Source organism: Euphorbia lathyris, chromosome 3, assembly GCF_963576675.1.
Source record: "Euphorbia lathyris chromosome 3, ddEupLath1.1, whole genome shotgun sequence".
NCBI lineage: Eukaryota > Viridiplantae > Streptophyta > Magnoliopsida > Malpighiales > Euphorbiaceae > Euphorbia > Euphorbia lathyris.
This window is the reverse complement of record NC_088912.1, coordinates 34,822,083-34,848,213: the sequence shown is the minus strand read 5'-3', so window position 1 is coordinate 34,848,213 and position 26,131 is coordinate 34,822,083.

Genomic DNA, 26,131 nt, shown 5'->3' with positions numbered 1-26,131 from the left:
AATTAGAAAATCGAAACTGAAATCTAAATAAAAAATACCTGACTAATGAATTTCATTTGTATGTCTTAGATAAAAGAATTGAAAGGATAACAAAATCTTTAAAATTACCTCGAAACCCAGATCCACTAAAACCCCTCCAAAAAAAAGAGAAGTTTCAATACCCAATTCAAAAAATTTGAACAAAATAAAATCAAAACTAACCATAATAACGCAACTTCCACCGAATTAAGAACAACGTACTTCCGAGACTAATTTTCTCCCAAAAAGTAAGGAAAATTAGTTTTAAGTCAAATCCAATTGCAATTTGAGGCAACCAAAATTTTCAGTTTGAGGCAACAAAGATGTACAGGGAGTGTGGAACAGAACTCTTTTCTAGAGTTCTAGATTTTCGTTGTCCAACCAAGGTTTTAAATGAGCAAGGGAGAAGATAAACTAACAAATGGAAGAAGACATTCAGAAAGGGAGAATCGATTGCTAGATTTCTGAATCGATATAAGAATAATGAGAGTAGATGAGAGAGAGTAGCACAATATGTGTAAAAGTGGGTTAGAAACCATTTACAAACCGTAAATGTAGTTTGAGAAATGGAAAATACATTAAGTTGAGTTGAGATGAAACGGTTAAGGGATATATAGTTTGATTTTAGAGAGTGGAAGCAGTTTAGGAAATCAACGTGGTAAAGAAGATGATGCATTGAAGGAATTAAAATACTTAAAAGAACGACACATCAGCATCATTAGCATAAGGAGATGACACATCATCATTATTTCTATAGAATTAGTATATAGTATAGATGTGATTGGGGTTAATATTTGAAAGACTATAAATAAATCCATATACCTTTGAATTTCGGCCAGTGCATATTCAAGAGGCTAAGAATGTAACCCTCTCACTAGGATCACATGATATCTCACACAACATCAGTTATAGATATGCTTCCAAATTTCAATCATATAAACTTCAATCTCATAGAAACTTTACTTATTATAGATAAGAGAAAGCGTTTAAAATTTACAATACATGTTTACGTCATTATCCTACATAGAGGATTTACAAAACAAAAGTACATCAAAATACTCCAAAATGCTAGGTGAGAATGGACTGACACTGCCGGTGTGACCTTAAACAATAAGAACTCCACCTAACCTGTAAAAATCTATTGACAGGGGATGAGCTGCCTACTCAATAAACATATTACACGTATATGTATACAAAGGTAATGTAAAGAAATCAAATCAAAATATATCATCGTTACCAAGTTAGAATTTTCAATGGAAAGATATTCGCTTGTTTCACTTATTACAGTAATGATTATTCCAATAAGTATGGGCTCTGCTATACTTAGATAATATATATAAAATGGTCCTTGGGCCCAATCTGTATCCCGGCTCACTAAATTCAGAATACAATCATCTGTGTGAAGGAGTTAAACTCAACTCACATACTCGTATATCTGAACACATGTGCTTCCGGCTCACAATATTCGGATAGCACTCTCAACTAGGACCATTTCACATATCCATCTAAGCAAACTCATATTCATTTTTTATCCAACCATTATTCAGTTCCAGTATGTGCACAAGGCTCAACATGCCGCATTTACTCATAACACTGCAACGTACTCAATCATATCATTTTCGTATCAATCACAATGTATCACAAACACTGAAACATTATCACATCATTCACATCAGATTCAACCACATCTCACACTAAACAAGTCACAAGCCACATGTTGGGTGAATTCCGCAAGTGCACGGTTTCACTTGTAGTAATAAAAAGATATCGATCCCACAGAGAACGTCTGATAATTTGATTGAAAATTATTGTTTTGATTAAATTCATTTTCTCGAGGTTTATAGTAAATTGTTAATGGTTTAAAAGATTTCTAATTCTATGGTTATAGGTAAGATTATAATCTATAGAAATTATGTTTAGATTAAAGTTAATTCCAAAGCTTATTTATACTATGCGAAAACACAACTTATAACTTTGATTTGTTTGGAAAGATGTAACAAATTATCAATTAATTCAATTTAATAGGCATTGAACTGTAATCAATCTTTCCTATTCGGCCTAAGACTGAAAACCTTAATCAAATTCGGAATCTAAACCCAATTATTCCGTCTTACCGCAGTGACCAAATATAAATCCGAATTTGCTCAAGTGTTCAACAAAGTTTGCATAGAAAATACTAGATTTGTAAATAAATGTTTTTGCATGCAAACACCAATTAGATTACTTAAGAATATCACTTAGATCAAACTTAAAATAAACAATAGTAAAGATGAAATTGTATTGAAAAGATATTTTATTAGTTTGAATTGAAACGTCACAAGTTAACAGAGAAGAAGAAGCTTGGATAGCATTTTAACTAATTGAGTTCTGGGTTGTCAATCCATTACTCAACTTCATAGGTTCGTCAGACCCTAGGACGCCTCCTACACTGGTTCTTTTCACTGAATCCTCGAAATATCACCTATTCGGTCACTACAGAGCATAAACTCGTCTTGAGTAAACTCTAATGAAAATAATAAAATCTACATATTGTATCTCTACTATTTGCACAACTTGTAACTTTATAACAAGTTTGCGTAACAAAATTATGAACTAGAACAACATTGAATTCTGAACTCTTCATCTATTTATAATATTCCAAGAGGTGTGTTGAAGGAACGTATTCATTGGTGAAGAGTCGTCTCTATCCAGATGAAAGGATGCGTCACTTGGAAATTAAAACATATAAAATATGTTGAATGAAGTGGCTGTTCATGTAGAGATTCCTGAAATCTCTGTCGCAGTTTTAAGGAGTAAGGAGGAGTGGGTGATTCACGTGTTTCTAGTGCTGCTAGACGCGTTTTGCGATCGAGATTTGCAGAATCTCGGTCACGATAGAGAGTTGTCCTGCCTTCCTTATTTTATTTACTGAATCTCTGACGCGGCTTCTGAATCTCGTATGCGTCTTCCACTGAAAACTTAATTTCTTACTCATTTTTGCTCCATTTTAGCTCATATTTGGATTTTCCCAAATAATTTAACACCTTGCACAATAGTAATAAATACCAATGTAAAATCCTTCCAAAAGAATATAATCAACATATTTTTTCACACGAAATTGAGATAATTATGCATGTTATTTTAGGTATATTTTGGGCTTATCACCACAATACATTCATACACATATATAAGCAACATGCTTACAAGCCCATATGTCCATGTCCATGTCATGGAACTTACATGACATAAAAACACATTTGTAATCAAATCCCACTACATTGTCCCTATAAAGGGAGGAGGCACACTATTGTTAACGGTATTCATGAATCTTTCTCTTTCTCTCTAGAACTTTTATCTTATATTTACTTTATTTCGAGAATAGTAATTTGATCATTACAATGTCCACGGGACCGATTTAATAGTCAGTCTAGAAATCTCATATTCTTATTTTTACTTGTCTACGATAAATTCTAAAATAAAATTATTCTTCACCAACACAAGTATATTTTGCCAATTTAACTAGTGGGTTGTTAAATACCGCCCTCTAATTACTTATCACCACCCCCTTTGGATATTTTTGCCCTTATCATATTTTCAATCAAAAACTGAATTCTCTCTCTATTTTTTTCAAAATCACAAACACGAACAACAATATCATGAGTGGCAGACACGGTAAAGGAAAATGACTAATGATCCGTCTGGTGGGAATTTCTCGACTGCCAGGCGGGATAAACACCCGCCTGCCCAAAGGGCAGGTGGGAATTTCTCTCGCCTGCCCTAAGGCCAGACGTCCGATTGTTGTTTTGACGTTAAATTTGTATTTATCTATCAACGTAAGTATTGAAATATTGTAAAGTAAATAAAAACGTAACTCAATTAGACAAATTACTAATCAGATTGGAGTAGATAATAACAGAAATGCTTAGGGTTTAGGGATAAATTTCAATTAATGTAAATAAGAACTGACGTTATTCAATTTGTTAAATGGCTCCTAAAAAGAAATGAAGTTCATAAAAATTATTAAAAATGCACTTCAAACGTGTTAAAAAGTGTAATGTAGAACAAAAAGTATGTTTCAGGCCCCCCTAAAAGGGGGCGGATCATCCACCCGCCTGCCCGGATGAAATGCCCGCCTGCCCTTAGGGCAGTCGAGATTTTATCCTGTCAAGGGGAAATTCATACAAAAAAAATACGATTTTTTTTCCAAAATTCGTTAATTTCAGTAGTTCTTGAGTCGATTTGTTACCTTGTGTTCAAAATTTTCCATTTCCGAAGTTCTCGGATCTATTTATTTTAGAATTTCAGTTTCTTACTCATGAAAGAGAGGATTTTCAATTTTTGTTCAAAATTATATAGAGTGAAAATGTCTAAGAGAGAGTGGTGATAAGTAATAAGGGGGTAGTATTTAGCAACTCCGTTTAACTATGGTCACATTTTATACTTCGGTGTCTTCTATGGTTACTTTGTTTTTGACAAAGTAAAGTTTACTTTGTTTTTTTCACCATTGGATGATGGTGGACTTTAACAAAGTAAGTTCATCTAATGGTGGTAAAAACAAAGTGAGACTTACTTTGTCAAAAATAAAGTAAGTAAGTATAACCTAATAGCATCTCCAAAAGACTCTTAGTGAACTCTCTATAAATAATATAAAAAATTAACTCTTAATGATTTAAGAGTAACTAAGATATATCATCTCCAACAATGCTCATTATATTCACTCCTTATTTATTATTTTATTACTAAGATTATTATTTATTGTTACATTACCAATAGTGTGAGGAGAGAGACTTATCAATAATAAATTATTATTATTAAAAAATGAAGTTAGGAGGCACTAAGAGATGGAGAGAGGCTCTCTATTAATAGAGAGGATGAAGAGGCTCTTAGTGATTTGAAGAGCCACTAAGAGGCTGTTGGAGCTGATTTTTTATTCTCCCTCCTAAAATTTTAACTTAAGAGCCAATTTAAGATACTAATCCTTTTTTTTGGTAGGAGATGCTCTAATCCTTTATACTTCTATATATTTTCCTATAAAATATATAGGCTTAATACATCATTTGTCCCCTGAACTTGTGCCAAATGGTTGATTGGCCTCCTGAACTTTCAAAGCGTCTCGATAGCCCCCTGAACTTGCATAAAATGTTCAATTAGCCCCCTAAACTTGCGTAAAATAGAATCAATTAATCAATCGGTTGTAAAAAGGTAAGTTAAATGCGGAAGATATGTTGCACACATCTTAAAAAAGTAAAACGACCAAGATCGGGATATGCGATTATAATATTAGAGAAGAAAATGTTTTATAGTTGAATAAGTAAGAAATTCTTTTTTAACATGTTTTAATCTATTTTGTGAAGTATGTAATAACATTCTAAGGCACGTGTAATATATCTTCCACATTTGACTTACTTTTTTTATAACCGAATAATTAATTGATTACATTTTACATAAGATCAGAAGGCTCACTGAATATTTTATGCAAGTTCAGAAGGCTGTCGAAATACTTTAAAAGTTTAGAGGGCCAATTAACTATTTTGGACAAGTTTAAGGGCAAATGATCTATTAAGCTAAATATATATTTTGGAAGTTACAAAATTGGTCTTCGGATTAGCAATCGGTGACCCTACTTGGCATGGGTAAGCTTGCAGACGAAGTAGTTAAAAGTCATCCACCCAACCAATCATCTACTTGGAAAAAAAAGATACCTTCGTTGTTAATTTTTCAATTTAATAATATATATTAAGCTTTTACTATCAATTATAATGTCATATTAATGATATTTTGGTTAATATGCGAACATTAAATATAGTGTGCCTTCTATAGTTCTTTTGTTTTTTATAAAGTAAAGCTTACTTTGTTTTTTTTATCATTGGATGATGGTGGACTTTAACAAAGTAAGTTTATTACTTTGTCAAAAACAAAGTAAGCATAGCCTAACTCTAAATTTAGCAGTTTTTTTTTTGACAAAGTAAATATAGAAGTGACCTTAAATTTAGTTAAAACGTCTACCCAGTTTAAATGCATTAACATGGCTACAATTCAGTTTGTTTCCTTGATTCATTTTACTGACTTTGGCATCGGAGCTTCCCCCCGTCGAACCCAACGACACCCCCACAGGGACGGACGTTGATCAGAATTTCACTACTTGTTATCAATCTAAAAATAATTCTCTCTCGTATCACTAAACTAAAAGTTTTTGGAATATTAGAATGACTTATATTTGGGAAAAAAAACTAATTTGTTAAATAACCTATATAAGGGAATGGAGGGAGTAACTAATAACAATAACAGTAAACAATAGTTTGATTTAAATATATAATGTGTACATCATATCATCTGTATTTCAAACCAAATTTGATGACACATTATATATTCTATGATATAAAATTAAATTCTACGATTTATTTTACGGTTTCAGATTTATATTTTAAGGTTTATAATTTTATATAAATAGCTAATTAAAAATATATAATTAATTAAGTACTAGTTTTCTTTAAAAAAAATTAACCAAGTCATTCATTTAGGTTTTAGGGTTTTTTCTGGCTTTTAACAGCCATAGGACAAAAGGTACCTTTCCCTATTAAATCTGAAAATTTGGTTAGTTATTATTATGTAAAAGTGTAAGCTAAATAGGATTAGATAGAGTTTATTACAATTAATTAAGTAAAGTGCATTAGTTGGAGTTAATGATCTTTGCTATGAGTCTATAAATAAGCTCACTACTCAGCCTCCTTAGATCCAATTTCTGCTATTGAATCTCTCGAATTTTCAACCTCTTTCTTTTAGTTTCATTTCTTTTCTCTGCTTTATTCACGATTCCTCTGATCGTCATCAAAATAATGGCTATGTCAAGCAAGAATTCGAAATCGATGGAAAAGAAGAAAGGTCTTCCTCCTCAGAGAGGACAGATCAAAGCTCAGATATTCAAAAAGTTAGCATCTGCCATATCAAAAGCTCTGATTCCAAAAAGAGGAAATCATGGAGGAGATGGAGGACCGATTTCTTATGCATCAAATCCACCACTCAGTCTTACCTGTTACATCTCAGATGGTATTAAAGCTTGAAAAATTGCCCAATTGTTCAAATTCCTTCATTGATTCTTGTCCAATCTATCAAAAAAAAAAAAGCTGTGATTTTTACTGTTTTTCAATTTAAATCACAGCTTTTCTATTTCCCTAAATTGGTTATTGTTTGATAGGGTAGTTCTTCTGTATAGCCTGTATATTTGATAAAGCTATAGCAGAAGAAGTAGTGATGATATATTGCTTGTATACCTGTATTTTAGGTATAGTTTTTGATAGAAACAGGGGAGGGGGAGGGTACTTTTGTCATATTATATATTTAGATTGTAAGAAAAGCTGATGTTGTACTCTGTTTTCTTGAATTCCAGTCTATTTTTTGCTTTCTATTTTCCTATTTTTGCCAATTTTGATGTTCATTGGATTCACTCACCATCTTTCCTCAACTTAGCAGTTATTCTTGTAAGATGTGGGGATTTTTTTATAATTTTTCTAATTTTAAAGTACTCATATAAGGTTTTCTAGAGTCCGCGGGTTTGTTTGAGACTTCAACTTCCGAACACTTTAAATTTTTATAAGGTATCCAAATTCCAAGCTTGGTTTTATGCAAAAACAAAATCATTACAGAAAATGACTGTTTGGGACTCAGTACTAGACTATTGTTGCAGTTCGTTACTTTTTAAGTCACGAACTAGTTTTGCCTCCTTTGAGTTCGGCAAATGATCAACAATAATAGGTCCAACGTAAAAAAAAAATTCTTTCTATTGGTTAGTAGAAGCAATAAATTGATTAATTAATTACATATTTATAACAAAAGTAAGTATAAAATGTAAATATACGATAAATGATTTATAAAGTAATATAAATCTATTAAACCTCCAAAACGATAACAGTTAGATTTATGAGTTATATATTAGGTCAACTTCAGTTTGTTTGAGATGCTGAATTCGACACTGTAACACTCATATAAAATAGAACAGATATGGAATATATGTAGTGAAAAGTAGTACAAGGAATACCGTAAATCACAATTAATTCTAATAATTAATGAGTAGTTGATAGTATATCATAATAAATGGTAATGAAGTGATGTTGATAAAAATACTTAAAATAGTGAATTAGCATCCATTTTAAAAAATAGATGCCTAACTTTAATAATCCAATCAATGGATCATTAACTTTATTAACAAATAATCAATTAAAATGATTGATGTAATATTTAATTATATGTCATAACTGTTTTGTTGAATTCCAATCTATTTTTTGCTTTCTATAATCTATCCCATTTTTGTCAATTTTGATGTTGATGTGGGATTCACTCCTATATTTCCTTTAACTTAGTTATAATTTGTTGTTTACTTTATTTATCAACCCGATGTTGATGGGGAAATATAAATTCCCAATCTCCTTAGCTGTCCTTACAAAAATTAACACACTTATTAGTCTAAATCATCAAAAAAAAATAAAAAAAAAAATACAGTTCAAAAACACAAACCAACAAAAGAAAACAAGTAATTGAGCTAAAATACACACCTAATTACAATTTATAGGAGTGCTTTCTTGGATCTTGAATTACTAAATGAATTTGTTCATTTATCGTTAGATCTAGATTTAATAGAATCTTATGGTGGAGATTCAAACCAGTTTAAAGTTTAGATTTAATAAATCTAAATTTAACAGTGAATGACCAGATTTATTTAATCATTCAGAGTCCAACAACTTATACATCTCATAATCAAGTAATGGTTGATATCTATGTCACTAATATGTGTTCTGCATATCCAGGAAATTACTGCTCATTATTTAGGGGTGTGTTAGCCATTAAATATCAAATCAAGGGGCGTAAATGGTCTCTTGAAAAGTTGGAGTGCCAAACTGAAAAATATGATAAATATTTACACCAATTTTTAATTATTTGTATTTAATGCATAGTTTAATTAAATTTTCATTATAAGGGTAAATTAATTAATTAAAATCAGCCTATTAACAATTATTTAATTAAATTATTATTTTTATGATTAAATGAGTAGTTTTTGTTGGGGTTTAATATCCTATAGACAATTGTTCTAGGATATGAACTAAATATAAATAAAGCGTTCTTTATGTCATTTGTTTTAATAAGATATGGTTTCATAACTATATAAAGGCAACCTCTTTTAAAGAACTAAATAAGTCTAATAAAAGGAAATCCCTAAGTTTGTTTAAAGTGATTATAAAGTTTTCATACAAGCATGAAGTGAGACGAAACTTTATAATAAACTAATAAACTTAAAACCACCCCAAATCAAGTAATATGTTTAAGATTGACATATGACTGTTGAGACTTGCATGTAACAATGTCTTCTATCAAGACAGAGAGCTGATCTCACAAGCTTCAAATATACAGATAATCTGGACAGTTGCATGTATCCAATGAAAGGGAGTTCATTAGGATTGGGGACCCGACTTGAGATAACAGGATGGGTAGATTCATCCTTGTCACCTGTTCATCTCATTGGTATTAATAGGTATAAGTAAACCTAAGACTCAAATGAATGTTAATTAGTGATTCTGGATTACGGAATGTGATGCTTTGATCCTGTTGTAACACGATCCATAACAGAGATGACTCTGGGGTGTGAACGGCAGACATTGGGTGTCACAGGAAGTAATTGCAGGATAGTTATACATTGGATCGAGCATTTGTCACTCCCGATAAATGGGAGATACGTCCAAGGATCGCTTGTGGAAGACATGACTCTAAATCCTTGCAAGGTGATAGCTTAAGACTTGAAATACAGATTTCACTTAACCTATCTAATTGGAGTTGACTCGGCCTGTACAAGTAAAACGAACGTCTCGCTATATGTGACTTGACATTATCCATAGTCATAAGATTCAGTTCAAGGATGTAGTTGATAAATGATCGAATTATACTGTAACTAATACGGAAAGGTCAACGACAGAATCAACCTGTCTTCTTATAGCTCTGTGGGAATGTTTCGGATTTGCTAATCATATTTCGCGCACTCATTCCGTTATGCAAAGATTAAATATAATTCTGAGAAAATTAATTTTATAGTTGCATACGGCTAGAAGCAATAAGAACCTAATGGGTCACACATAAGACTTGGAGCCCAAAAGAGAAACAAATGTTAATTAATTGATGGAAGCCCAACTGAGTACACTAAGGCCCAGTAAATGAGGGGGGCGATTTTATGTAGTAAAATACATAAATAATTAATTTGATTTTTAAACAATTCTAATTAGATTATAATTGTGAATTAAATTAATTAAAGGATAAACAAATTAGGAAGTTTAATGAGATTAAATTGCTCCTATTATTATCCTATAAGGTTATTATTATTATCTTTATATTTAAGATATAATTGGAAATAATAAATAAGAATTATATTCCGAATTAAATTCTTATTCAGTAACCTAATTCTATCTAACTAGGGTTTAGATACAAGAGAGTATTTTATAACCCCCCTATTGGTAAATTTCGACTGACACAGACAATCCCGGGAGAGAGAATTTAAACACCCCTTGTTGAGGACGAAATAATCCACCGCTTCCTACCGATTCAATTGATTTCATCTTTTTCTCTTTTTCCTTGATCTTGTGTTGATTAATTAGAGACAATCTACTTTGGTTGTTTTACACGGTTGAGTTCTAACTTAATTTTGAATTGTGTTTTGTTTTGTGCTCGGAAACTCGGAGTAAGAGTTGTGGGCACTACGATTGCAACGGTAGATAGAACTCCAAAAGGTATTTCCTTCTATCCCTCTTTATATGAAATAACGATTAACAGATCTTGGGTTAATAGAAATAGGTTAAAATTTTTATATTTCCGCTGCCAAACGTTAGCCTATTTTTCCTTCAGTGGTATCAGAGACTGCGTTAAATACGTTATTTCATATATGAAAATTTAGAAGTTTTTCAATCAGATTGAATGAATATTTATAGTTAGGTTAATTAACGAAACCGATTTTGATTAATTAATTCTAAAGATAAATAAGTTTTAATTAATTGTTAATTAAAATATATTATGCATATATTCCTGATTATTTTGGTTGATAATTATTATAACAAAATCTATTAGTTTTATAGTTAGATTGATAAAAAAAAATTAGTTTTATTATTCTAAAGATAAAACGGAAAAAATCTTTAATAAGTTTTTTTTCCTTATTTTCTGAAAATCTTTTTAAAACCGTTTTAAAACACACATATATATATGTATTTATATTTAAAATTAAAAAAAAATTGATAAACAGCAGTTCGGGTCGCACCGCGCGACCCGAACCGCCGTTCTGTGGTTGCTGCCTCACGGCAGCAACCGAGTTGCGTCTGGCTGCCGCTGCCGCAAGGTAGCGACGGGCCAGACGCTGGCTGCTGCCAAACGGCAGCAGCCATGGCTTCGGGCCCGGCCCGATGGGTGTTTGTTTTAAAAAAAAAATTTTAAAATAAAATTAAGTTTTAAATATATTTACATATATATGTTTCAGAAATTAATAGTTTTCTGTTTTTGATTATCGAATAAAAAAATTTATTTAAAAGTTTGTTTTACCTATTTGTAAATTAAAAGTATTAAATGAATTAAAATCAAAATAATTGGGATATGTATGAATATAGTTTTGTATAGTTGTATTAATCTAAAAGGTTAATATATAAGATACGAAACTAATAGAATTAAAATTGGATGAAAGTTAATTTGATGTGTTAATGTGATTAACCTAAATATTACATAATTATATTATGTAATCAACCAATTAAATTTATTTAATTGAGTCTATGTATGTTTGGAGTTATGAACATATTTGGACCCTCTATTTAGTCTTTTGGTATTTTTGAAAAAGGGCCTGCGAGTCCTGCCTATCTACTATCTATTGTAATTTCTCCTCTCATCTAATTCCCTTCAAAATTAATTGAAGTTTTCTTTAGTAGTATAGAAATTAATATGTAATTTCAAGGCGCCATGGAGAAGACGGAGGACCTAAAGAGAAATATGTAATAGTTAGTATTTCCCTAGGTTTGGCCTTTTATTCCGTCTCTAGCTCAACGGAATAATTTAGATAATATGTCCATAACACCAATGTATGTGTCTGATGTATGCTAAAGCAAATCAAGACTAAGTTAGATTATGAGACTTAAAATAAAAATCCCTCACTAATTAAAAGTTAAGTAAATAAGCAAGTTATTAAAATCGGTTGCCCCTCCCTAATATTATAATTCAGCCGGCAGTACTGGGGGCCTTTGGGTTGTTGAGCAAACTCAAGCTCGGGGTCTTATGGTAACACCTGAATTATTAAAAATCGTCCTTTCATGAATATGGGGTAATACTTAAATTAGATTATGATAATTGGATGAGCAAACTCATGTTATCATAAACTAATGGGCAATATGGTTGGGATTAATATGAATAGCATATTAGTTACTAATGTGGTTAGTAACCCAATAACCTAGGAATCACATCAAAGATGTGATTGATTACATGGATCTACCTAACAAATGAGACTAGCTTGTTGAGCAAACTCAAGGTGAAATCTCAGGAGTTAGGATCCTAGCTCACTAAAGGATTTGTGAAATTCTTCGAATTAATATGGAGGGCTATTAATTTGGCAAAATAGTGGGAGCAATCTAAAATAAACTAAAAGACCTATAATTTTATATTGATGTATTTTAAAGCAAATGAATAACGTACGTTTACTCTTTCTCACTCTCATGTTTAAATTAAAACACTCCTAAAATCATGACTAAAACCAATCTGCAAAATATACTTACCGATAACAAGTTGAACGGTTCAAACTTCACCGATTGGTTTCGTAACCTCAAAATCGTTTTGAAGTTCGATAAGATAGGGTATGTACTTGATACATCGATACCCCCTATCCCAGCTGATGATGCTCCCATCGAAGAAATTGATGCTTACCAGAAGCACAAGGCTGATGACGATCATGCGGGATGCATCATACTTGCATCGATGACACCAGAATTACAAAGGCAACATAAGGAAATGGATGCTTATTCCATCATCATGCACCTAAAGGAATTGTTTGGGAAACAGACCAGGTGCGAACGCTACGAGATATCAAAATTGCTATATCGTTGCAGGATGCAAGAGGGCACATTTGTGATGACACATTATGTCAAGATGATTGGCTATATTACCAAGCTTTCTAGTATTGGATTCGCGATGGATAACGAACTAAGCATAGACTTAATTCTTCAATCCCTCCCAGAGAGTTATTCACAGTTCATCATGAACTACCAGATGAATGACTTGCAAACCTCTCTTGAAGAGCTTGCAAATATGCTCAAGTCAGTTGAGCCCAATATGAAGAAAGACAAGGCAATACCGGCTCGTGTCATAAAGGGATCAAAGAAGAGGAAGGGGAATTTTCCCGATCCTAAACATCCCAAGAAAGGCAAGAGGGCCATGCCCACTAGAGCTAAGGGAAAGGAAGTGAAGAAGCCCAAAGGAGAATGCCACTTCTGTGGTAAAGACGGGCATTAGAGAAGGAACTGCAAGGAGTACACAGCCTCCCTCAAGAAGGGAAAAGATGGTGCTTCAACATCTGGTATGTTTTATATTGAAATAAATACAATTTCACAGTCTGAATCTTGGGTACTTGATACCGGATGCGGATCTCATATTTGTACAAATATGCAGGAACTAAATCGGACTAAGGAATTGAAGAAAGGAAGCATAAACTTGCGAGTAGGAAATGGAGCAAGAGTTGCCGCCCTCGCTGTTGGAGATTATGATTTAAGTTTGCCCTCTGGGCTTGTAATAGAATTAGGGAACTGTTTGTATGTTCCAGAAATGTCCAGAAACATTATTTCTATTAGCCGTCTTGTTGACGACAGTTTTCATATTTCAATAAAAGACAAACATTGCGAGTTTTATAGAGATGGGATTTTCTATTTTTCAAGAATATCACAAAATGGGATTTATGTGCTAGATGACAAAATTTCTGTATTCGCAATTGATACCAAAAGACATAAGCTAGATAATTCAACTTACTTGTGGCATTGTCGTTTAGGCCATATAAACAAAAGACGCATGCTTAAGCTACATCAAGATGGGCTTATAGATTCAATTGATTCTGAATCATTGGAGACATGCGAAGCATGTTTAAAAGGTAAAATGACAAAGACACCCTTTAATAATAAAGGTGAGCGTGTATCAGACACTCTAGGATTAATACATTCAGATGTATGCGGTCCTATGTCAGTCCAAGCAAGAGGAGGATTCAGATACTTCATAAGCTTCATAGACGACCATACCAGATATGGTTATGTTTACTTAATGAAGCACAAGTCCGAAGCTTTTGAGAAATTCAAATGCTTCAAGAATGAAGTAGAAAATCAATTAGGAAAGAAAATAAAGATACTTCGATCTGATCGAGGTGGCGAATATCTTTTAGATGATTTTCTAAATTATCTAACTGGATGTGCGATATGCTCACAATGGACACCTCCCTATACACCACAACACAATGGTGTATCCGAAAGGAGGAACCGTACCTTACTAGATATGGTACGATCTATGATGAGCATAGCATTACTTCCAAAGACATTCTGGGGCTATGCCTTAGAAACTACCCTCTTCACCCTAAATCGAGTACCAACTAAATCCGCTAGTTCCACACCATATGAATTGTTCGTTGGTAGGAAACCTACATTCTCTTTCATGAGAGTATGGGGTTGTTCAGCATTTGTCAAACGCACAGCATCAGACAAACTAGATTCTAAATCTGATAAGTGTTTCTTCATTGGATACCCTAAGGAAAATGTGGGATATTACTTCTATCACCCAGATGATCAGAAAGTAATAGTATCCAAGCATGCAACCTTCTTGGATAAAGAGTTTCTCGAAGAAACAGAAAAGGGAAGCATGATTGAACTTGATGAAGTTCAAGAAAAAGAAACACCGACTGAAACAACAGAGGCGGTTGAGGAACCCGAAGCAGTCCCATTAGATGAGACTCAAGTGCCACCCATTCGTAGATCACAAAGAGTTCGTGAACTCCCAATTAGATATGGTTTTCTAGTGGGAGATGATGATGAGGTTCCTATGTTAGACGGCGAACCCGAAAACTACGAAGAGGCTCTTACCACTCCATATTCTAAAGCATTATTCGAGGCCATGGATTCTAAAATGGATTCCATGTACACCAACCAAGTGTGGACTTTGGTTGATCCACCCGAAGGGATAAAACCCATTGGGTGCAGGTGGATCTTCAAAAAGAAGACTGACATGGATGGAAAGGTTAGCACCTACAAAGCTAGGTTAGTAGCGAAAGGATATCGTCAGAAACAAGGAATTGATTATGACGAAACTTTCTCTCCTGTGGCTATGTCCAAATCAATCAGAATAATGCTCGCTATTGCCGCTCACTATGATTACGAGATTTGGCAAATGGATGTGAAAACAGCTTTCCTAAATGGAAACCTGCTTGAGGATGTATATATGATGCAACCTGAAGGTTTCATAGCAAAGGATGCAAACAAGGTTTGCAAACTACAGAGATCCATTTATGGACTCAAGCAAGCATCTAGAAGCTGGAACAAGCGTTTTGACGAAACCATAAAACAATTTGGTTTCGAACAAAATTGCGAAGAAGCTTGCATTTACAAGAAAGCAAGTGGGAGCTCAGTTGCATTTCTAATATTATATGTGGACGATATATTATTAATGGGAAATGATATAGCTCTGCTACAATCGGTGAAAGTATGGTTATCAGGTAACTTCTCCATGAAAGACCTTGGTGAAGCAGCTTATATACTTGGTATAAAAATCTACAGAGATAGATTAAGAAGACTGCTTGGTCTTTCATAGGCTACATGATGGAATTAAAGGCTAACGTATAGCAGCGAAAATATAAAAATTTTAACCTTTTTCCATTAACCTAAGATCCGTTAATCGTTATTTCATATAAAGAGGGATAGAAGGAAATACCTTAATGAAGATCTATCTACTGTTGCAATCGAAGTGCCCACAACTCTTACTCCGAGTTCCCAAGCACAAGACAAAACACAACCCAAATCAAGTTAGATATCAACCGTATGAAAACAATCAAGAATAGATTGCCTCTAACAAATCAACACAAGATCAAGGAATAAAAGAAAGAGATGAAAATCAATTGAATCGGTAGGAAGCGGTGAATATCTCGTCCTCGGCTAGGGGGTCGAAAATTCTCTCTCTTGGAATGCTTGTGTATTTCGAAAATCACAATGAGGGGGGTATTTATATTCTCTTATATCTAAACCCTAGTTAGATAGAATTAGGTTACTTAATAAGAATTTAATTCGGAATAGAATTCTTAATTATTATCTATTAATATATCTAAATATAAAGATAATAATAATAACCTTATTGGATAATAATAGGAGTAATTTTAATCTCATTAAAACTCCTAATTTAATTATCCTTTTATTAATTTAATTCATAATCCTAATCTAATTAGGATTGATAAAATCAAATTAATTATTGATGTATTTAATACATAAATTTTGCCCCCCCCCCCCCCTTTAGTTACTGGGCCCTATTGGGCTCAGTTGGGCTTCCATCAATTAATTGACATCTGTTTCTCTTTTGGGCTCCAAGCCTTATGTGTGACCCATTAGGTTCTTATTGTTTCTAGCCGTATGTAACTATTAAATTAATTTTCATAGAATTATATTTAATCTTTACATAACGGAATGAGTACGCGAAATGTGATTAGCAAATCCGAAACATTCCCCCAGAGCTATAAGAAGACAGGTTGATTCTGTCGTTGACCTTTCTGTATTAGTTACGGTATAATTCAATCCTTTATCAGCTACATCCTTGAACTGAATCTTATGACTATGGATAATGTCAAGTCACATATAGCGAGACATTCGTTTTACTTGTACAGGCCGAGTCAACTCCAATTAGATAGGTTAAGTGAAATCTGTATTTCAAGTCTTAAGCTATCACCTTGCAAGGATTTAGAGTCGAGTCTTCCACAAGCGATCCATGGATGTATCTCCCATTTATCAGGAGTGATAAATGCTGAATCCAATGTATAATTATCCTGCAATTACTTCATGTGATAACCAATGTCTGCCGTTCACACCCCAGAGTCATCTCTGTTAAGGATCGTGTTACAACAGGATCAAAGTATCACATTCAGTAATCCAGAATGACCAATTAACATTCCTTTGAGTCTGAGGATTACTTATACCTATTAATACCAATGAGATGAACAGGTGACAAGGATGAATCTACCCATCCTGTTATCTCAATTCGGGTCCCCAATCCTAATGAACTCCTTTTCATTGGATCCACGTAACTGTCCAGATATCTGTATATATGAAGCTTGTGAGATCAGCTTTCTGTCGGGATAGAAGACATTGTTACATGCAAGTCTCAATAGTGATATGTCAATCCTAAACATATTACTTGACTTGGGGTGGTTTTAAGTTTATTAGTTTATTATAAAGTTTCGTCTCACTTCATGCTTGTATGAACACTTTATAATCACTTTAAACAAACTTATGGATTTCCTTTTATTAGTCTTTATTTAGTTCTTAAAAGGGATTGCCTTTATACAGTTATGAAACATTATCTCATTAAAACAAATGATATAAAGAACACTTCATTTACATTAAGTTTGTATCCTAGAACAATTGTCTATAGGACACTAAAACCCCAACACTACATACATTGAAAAGGTGCTAAAGCAGTTTAGTATGCTTAAATCGAAACGAGGTAACTTACCCATGGTACATGGAGTAAAGTTAAGCAATCATCAATGTCCTAAAACCGAAGATGATAAGAAACGCATGGCTGTAATCCCGTACGCCAGCGCAATCGGTTCGATTATATATGCTATGCTATGCACTAGACCTGACGTAGCGTTCGCCTTAAGTATAACGAGTCATTATCAAGGTAATCCGGGAGATGAGCATTGGAATGCCGTCAAGAACATTCTTAAGTACTTGAGAAGGACTAAAGACATGTTCCTAGTGTACGGAGAAGGGGATCTGAAAATATAAGGATTTTCAAACGCCAGTCATCTCACAGATGAGAACGATTTTAGATCCCAATTAGGATACCTGTTTATCTTGAATGGGGGCGCGGTCAGTTGGAAGAGTTCCAAGCAGGGAAGCGTAGCTTTCTCTACGACCGAGTCATAGTACATCGCTGCTGCGGAAGCAGCAAAGGAAGCAGTTTGGATTAAGGGAGTTCATTACTGAACTTGGTGTGGTGCCTGACATTGTAAATCCCATTACACTATACTGTGATAACAATGGAGCCATTGCACAAGCAAAGGAACCACGGTCTCATAATGCATCCAAGCATTACCTAAAGCGATACCACATTGTAAGAGAGATTGTGGCAAGAGGAGATGTGAGAATAGAAAGAGTACCTACTGAGGACAACGTTGCAGATCCGTTGACAAAGCCCTTAGCCCAGAAAGTACATGATCGTCATCTAACTTCTACTGGGATAAGTTGTAGAAACAATTGGCTTTAGTCCAAGTGGGAGTATGTTGGGGTTTAGTGTCCTGTAGACAATTGTTCTAGGATATGAACTAAATATAAATAAAGTGTTCTTTATGTCATTTGTTTTAATAAGATATGGTTTCATAACTATATAAGGCAACCTCTTTTAAAGAACTAAATAAGTCTAATAAAAGGAAATCCCTAAGTTTGTTTAAAGTGATTATAAAGTGTTCATACAAGCATGAAGTGAGACGAAACTTTATAATAAACTAATAAACTTAAAACCACCCCAAGTCAAGTAATATGTTTAGGATTGACCAAGGTCACTGTTGAGACTTGCATATAACAATGTCTTCTGTCAAGACAGAGAGCTGATCTCACAAGCTTCAGATATACAGATAATCTGGACAGTTGCATGGATCCAATAAAAGGGAGTTCATTAAGATTGGGGACCCGACTTGAGATAACAGGATGGGTAGATTCATCCTTGTCACCTGTTCATCTCATTGGTATCAATAGGTATAAGTAATCTTAAGACTCAAAGGAATGTTAATTAGTGATTCTGGATTACGGAATGTGATGCTTTGATCCTGTTGTAACACGATCCATAACAGATATGACTCTGGGGTGTGAACGACAGACGTTGGGTGGCACAGGAAGTAATTGCAGGATAGTTATACATTGGATTGAGCATTTGTCACTCCCGATAAATGGGAGATACGTCCAAGGATCGCTTGTGGAAGACTTGACAATAAATCCTTGCAAGGTGATAGCTTAAGACTTGAAATACAGATTTCACTTAACCTATCTAATTGGAGTTGACTCGGCCTGTACAAGTAAAATGAACGTCTCGCTATATGTGACTTGACATTATCGATAGTCATAAGATTCAGTTCAAGGATGTAGTTGATAAAGGATCGAATTATACTGCAACTAATACGGAAAGGTCAACGACAGAATCAACCTGTCTTCTTATAGCTCTGGGGGAATGTTTCGGATTTGCTAATCACATTTCGCGCACTCATTCCGTTATGCAACGATTAAATATAATTCTGAGAAAATTAATTTAATAATTGCATACGGCTAGAAGCAATAAGAACTTAATGGGTCACACATAAGACTTGGATCCCAAAAGAGAAACAAATGTTAATTAATTGATGGAAGCCCAACTGAGTCCACTAAGGCCCAGTAAATGAGGGGGGCGATTTTATGTAGTAAAATACATAAATAATTAATTTGATTTTTAAACAATTCTAAGTAGATTATAATTGTGAATTAAATTAATTAAAGGATAAACAAATTAGGAAGTTTAATGAGATTAAATTGCTCCTATTATTATCCTATAAGGTTATTATTATTATCTTTATATTTAAGATATAATTGTAAATAATAAATAAGAATTATATTCCGAATTAAATTCTTTCCTCTTCTCTTGTTCATACACTCACTTTTTCTTTTTTAATATATTTTTGGGTTTGTCAGTTATTGGGCCTCGGGTGCTCACCCACCCAAGTTCTGTCTCGTTTCAATTTCTATCAAAAAAAAATATTCCGAATTAAATTCTTATTCAGTAACCTAATTCTATCTAACTAGGGTTTAGATACAAGAGAGTATTTTATAACCCCCCTATTGGTAAATTTCGACTGACACAGATAATCCCGGGAGAGAGAATTTCGACACCCCTTGTTGAGGACGAAATAATCCACCGCTTCCTACCGATTCAATTGATTTCATCTTTTTCTCTTTTTCCTTGATCTTGTGTTGATTAATTAGAGACAATCTACTTTGGTTGTTTTACACGGTTAAGTTCTAACTTAATTTTGAATTGTGTTTTGTTTTGTGCTCGGGAACTTGGAGTAAGAGTTGTGGGAACTACGATTGCAACGGTAGATAGAACTCCAAAAGGTATTTCCTTCTATCCCTCTTTATATGAAATAACGATTAACAGATCTTGGGTTAATGGAAATAGGTTAAAATTTTTATATTTCCGCTGTCAAACGTTAGCCTATTTTCCTTCATTTTTCAAGCAAGTGGTCTCCTGATCTTGAAAAAGGTCGAAATTAGTTGAGATGGTAGTTTTTCTAACGAGGCTTTCTAGTCTTGAAAAAAGCCGAAATCGGTTGAGATGGTAGTTTTTCTATTGAGACTTTCAGAAAATTGCTCAAAAGAGTTATTGGGCAAGTTAGTGGAAAGATAGTTGAGATCATGATAAGAGTTGAAGGTCATGGATAAAAATGTTACCAAAGAAAACCTATAAAAGCTAATCTCCTCCTCATTTGCAAAGGACTAGACAGTCAACAAAATCCAAAATCAAACCAAAACTCTGTATAATTTTTTTAATTACATTTCGATTTCCAGGATTTTTCTTTTGCTTTTATTCCTTTTCCTTGTAATTTTTAGTTTATTCAAGCATTCAAAATTAAGCTCTTACACCTTACATTTTCGGCCTTTTTACAATTTCACCTTCTTGCAATTTTTTTTGGCTTAGCTCTTGATAATCTGGTCCTTGATGAATTATTCGGTCCCCTTTATTCCTAACAATCGTTTGATAGTCAGATTCAGCGCATTCTTAAGTGGGTAGGTACTATAAACAGTTGGCACGCTCATAATTCCATTTTCACTACAAAGGGTCATAACAAAATTGGCATGCTCGGTGTGACACTCAATCACCATGCCCAAAGAAGACTGATTTTAAGTCTAGAAACCCTGTTATCGGCAATTCTGAAGAAGAAGAAGAAGGCTTGCTCACATGAAAGTTTTCTCAAATAGAGGAACTTATAGAGATGATGAAGAATATAAGCCTGGAAGGAGAGTCTTGGATTTTTATGGAGATTCAGAAATCAACCTACCTTAAGAAGCGCTTCAGTACCATTAAGAGAAACGTTGATGGGTTGAAGGATAATGTCGGCTCAATTGAACAAGATATTCATAATATCCTTCAAGAAATATCAGAGCTTGCACCTAACAAAGTGAGTCCTATTTTAGAAGAGCTCATACATGCTGCAAAGAGCTCTTCTCAAAAGATGTCTGAGCCTATAACAAAGAAGGCTAATGCCACCGCTAAAGAGCCATTGTTTATGCCTACTTACAAAGGTTCCACTCTAAAGTCCTCAAATACGTCGGAAGGTCGGGGATCACTTTAAATTGAGAATTACTGAATCCCACCTCTAAAGGAAGACTCAACACCCCTAAAGGCCATTAATGGTAACAGACATGAATCATGTAAGTTGACTGGACCCCAAATATTGAGAGTACTAACCCTATCTCTAATCCTGCAATTTATGAAAACACATATTTTCAAGGAGGCAGAGACTCGGAGGGCAACTTTAGAGAGCCCAAAAATGGCATACATGTTTATCTACCTTCGTATGGCCTTTAAGCTGCAATGATATGAGGCATGTACCCTCAAACTTAACATGTCCCTCTGTTGACTGTGGAGGCAATTAGAAAGGTCGTATAGGAGCTTTACGGGGCAGGCCTTTGCCAAATAGGTTGCCCAAAATTTCATAAACCTTATCCTACTGTGATAGATTTGGAGAATGTTTATCTAATAGGGTACATAATTCTGGAGTTCTCATTTTTTTTATAGAAAAGATGGCATTTCTACTTTGGAACACATTGCTTGTTTCACCATCCAATGTGGAAAGTTGGACAACTATCCGAACTTCAACCTCTACAAGCTAAGGAATTTCCCTAATTCACTCATAGGATCGACCTTCACTTAGTATGCCCCTTTTTCAAGGAACTCTATACAAACTTAGCAAGATATGGAAAGAAAATTCCACACCTAGTTTTATAAGGCCGAACAAGATGTCTGTGTGGCAGAATTATCAACCATCATATAAAGGGCGATGAAACGGCTGATATGCTTATTACTCGATTTAAGGGGGTGAGGAATATGTGCAAGTTGTTCATTCCTCAAACTGAATATGTGAAGATGGCTGATAGGGGTCGAAAACCCCTATCTTTAGGTACGATTTTTAGGATAGTTTTGTCTAGTTTTCATTCAATAAGCGAGCAATTCTCGCATTTTTATGCATGTGTGCATGTTAGTTAACTTTAGCATATGTTTTATTTACTTTTAAAGTTTGAAGTCGTTTTCTGGTTGTTTTTGGGAAAATATTGCCAAAATAGCACGTACGTGAACTATCATTTATTTACTGTGGCTAAATGATCCACCAAAGGTTGCACCAAACGGAATGTTTACTCAAATCTAGCGACTGGTGGGTTAATTTAGCCTTTGAACTGACGTCGTTTGGAGTTTATGTGCATGTGCATGTCAAAACAGGATCAATTTCGAGCAAAAATCACGTCTCAAGGACCCTCGGCAGTCGTTCGGTGCGTTTGGGCATGTGCCGCTTGTCGAACTGGCCCTTATAGGCCAGCTCGGTGAGCTGGTGCCCAGCTCACACCGAGCTGGCAATCAGAGGCCAGCTCGGTGAGTTGGGACTTGGGAATCAGTCTTTTGACCGATTCCCGGCCCCACGGCTTCAAGATTTCACCCTCACTTCTCCACCTACAACAGGAAACAAATCCAATTAGGTTTAGGCTTCAAACAACAACTATAAATAGAACTTTGTAACATATGTATTATTATCTTTTAATCTTTGTAAAAACCCTGCCTCCACCCTTGAAGAATCCTCTTCCTCCTTCCATCCACCATTGAAGAACCTTCAAGCTTCGCTGCCCTCGAGGATTATTCAAGGATCCATCCTTCAAGTCCTAAGAAGACGTCTGCACTGGTCGACAGGTTCTCTGAAAGGGATTTTTTCTCTCGTACATTTTGTTTACCTCTGATCCAGTGTATGAATCTTAGGCTAATTATATCATTGTGACAATACTTTCTCCATCTTTAATGTTAATACAATTTCTTGTTTTATTCAATTGATTTGTCTATTTAATCTTTGTCTTATGCTTTGCCTGATTGGTTTAACTCATTCGTAAATCCAAACAATTACTTGGCATATATTGCGAGCTGAATCTGACCTAGTTAGAGCCTATAGGATCGACAACCTTATAGAAGATTAAGCCCAAATTACTGATCTTTAGAGCTAGTTTCAGCCTTACAAGGGAATCACGCACTAGGAACCATAGAAGGATAAGTAGGGTTAATCGCCTTAAGCACAAGTGACTTAGATTAGGTTAACAATTGATTATTTAAATAGGTTGAATTTTCCATTATCGTATCCTTCCATATCCCTTCGGGTAATTACATTGTTAAAAGATCACTTAGGAGTAGAATAACTTAATTAAGAGTAGATTAATATAAACAAACTCAATCTCAAATCCCCCCACAGCCTAGGTAACATTAGAAGCTTAGTAGCTTGATACTTGCAGGTGTAAATCCTGCGGATTTGATACCTGGACTTGTCTAGATTATTACTTGATAACGGCGGGGTACATTTATCTCTTAGTGAGTCTCATTGGGTGTCAGCCCTGAGGTGCATCAATGGCCCAAAGGGTTTTTATCATCGAACTCCATAAGAAATTTCATGAAATGGAGTTTAGGGACTTCTACGAATTGGCAGCCAAAGTTATAGAATATGAAGTCCTTTTGAGGGAGGATGGCCAAAATAGAAAGACCTCTTTGGGAACCTATTTCCATGAGGTCCATAAGCTAGAGTACATGTCCTCTTTCAACTAAATGATGTAAGTAAGAAAGTGAAGGAATTAAATGACAAGTAAATTACACCATCAGTCATATGAGAGTAGAGGAAAAAGAATCAAGTGAAAGGGAATAAGCTTTCTTCCATATATATATTCTACTAGCTTGAATGTCTTTTCTTCATTGATATATCTTTCTTTCTTTTTATCAAAGGTTGAATCAATCATCAGAAGAAGAATTAAGCCAAAAATTAGGAACATTCTAGAAAAATAAAACTTACATCGAAGAGAAGCAAATGAAAGGCTTTCATAAAATTTCTCGTAGAATCGTCAATGAAGTTTTCATTATGTACATGCCATATCGTGAATTAGTAAATGCATCCAATCTCCAAAAAAATCCCAATTGCTTCAAATCTTATTTCAAACCTTATTTTCAAAGTATATACCTCTTTCTTATTCTTAAGCAAGCCCGAAGTATGCCTTTAAATTTGAGAATAAGAGCATTCTTGTACGGACAGTCGCGGGGTCTATGTCTTTTGTCACATACGAAACATGGCTTAATTGGTTTGGAGAAGTTACCTTGATGGGCATCGCCGCTCTTCGACTTTGGATTCTTTTGCTTCTCGCTTCGGTTGTCTCGCTTGTCATCCCGCTTATGGAGACTTCCACAATTTTCTCCCCCACTCTTTTCTGAGTCGGGCTTCGATGATTTGGAGACATCTATGAGATTCTCCATGATTGTTATGGCATCGTCCAATGTTTGGGTGTTTCCGCGGTTGACTTTAACCTTTGCCCATTCCTTCAAACCGCCTTTAAAAATGAACAGGGCATCCTTGCGAGAAATATCTTCGACTTCCAGCAATATTGTAGTGAACTCCTTGACGTAGTCGGAGATACTACCCAACTGTAATAGCCTATAGAGCCTCGTCTTTGCTTTGTCACTCGCATTGTGGCGAACTATTTTCGTAGCTCTGTCTTGAATTGATCCCATATATCGAGAGTATAGTCACGTCTCTCCATGTCTGTGCATTTTCTACACCACCATAATTGTATGGTGTCGCGAAGGAATGTTGATGTGTTGATGATTTTTTCCTCATCATCGTAAATTGTTGTGGCTTTGAAGAACTGCTCCATCCCGAACAGAAAATTCTCCACCATTGTGGCATTTCGAACCCCATTGAACATGCTTGGCTTTTGAACATTGTACCCAGCCAATAGTGTTACATTTGACGTGCTGGCACCATTGGGACTGGTTGTGCAGCGATGTGTCCGCCATTTTTGCTAGAGTTTTTCCACATCTGTGCGGATGTTGCGTAGTTCTGCCTCCATTTTTGCCTCCAAATACAAGAAAGTGCCTACAAGTTGAAGTCGAAGGGTCTCGTACATACATTTGGCTGCTTCGGAGATTGCCTTAATTTCTTATATGAGATTGACGTACTGGTCGGACATGTCACCCAAAGTTTCCCTTGCATCCGCCATTGGAGTTTCTAAACTCACAACACGAGCTTCCAATGCACCACCATTGTTTGGGGTCTTGGACTTATCGCGATTGCTCTTGCGTGTAACATCATCACCATGACTACGTGTCTGATATCTATGTGTGGCATCCTCATCATGATTGCTTGTCATTACGTTGCATGTGGCATCCTCGCCACGGATGCATGTTTCATCGGGCTGCACTTTTACGACAGCGAGATTCTCCACCTTGTTTGCCATATTTATGCTCACAACTCTTTATCGATACTGTTACTTCGATACCTCGTTACTTGGATGTCACCGTCTAAACCTTTGCTCCACTAAACTTGGCTCTAATGCTATTGGACTTCATCAATTACGGTTGAAATGTGCCTGACGTACCACCTTGCTATGGGTTGTTGTAGGCTTGGATACAACCTTTGCAGTAGAAGTGCTCTGATGTGCAACTTGCCCTAAATTGGAGTAGGTTTTGATGCCACCTTTGCGTGGTAGAAGGAAGCCTGATGTAGCGCTTCTTTGTGGGATCGACTTACGCTGGGCTTGTCTCTCACTAATGGAGGTTAATTTCCCACGTCTCTCGT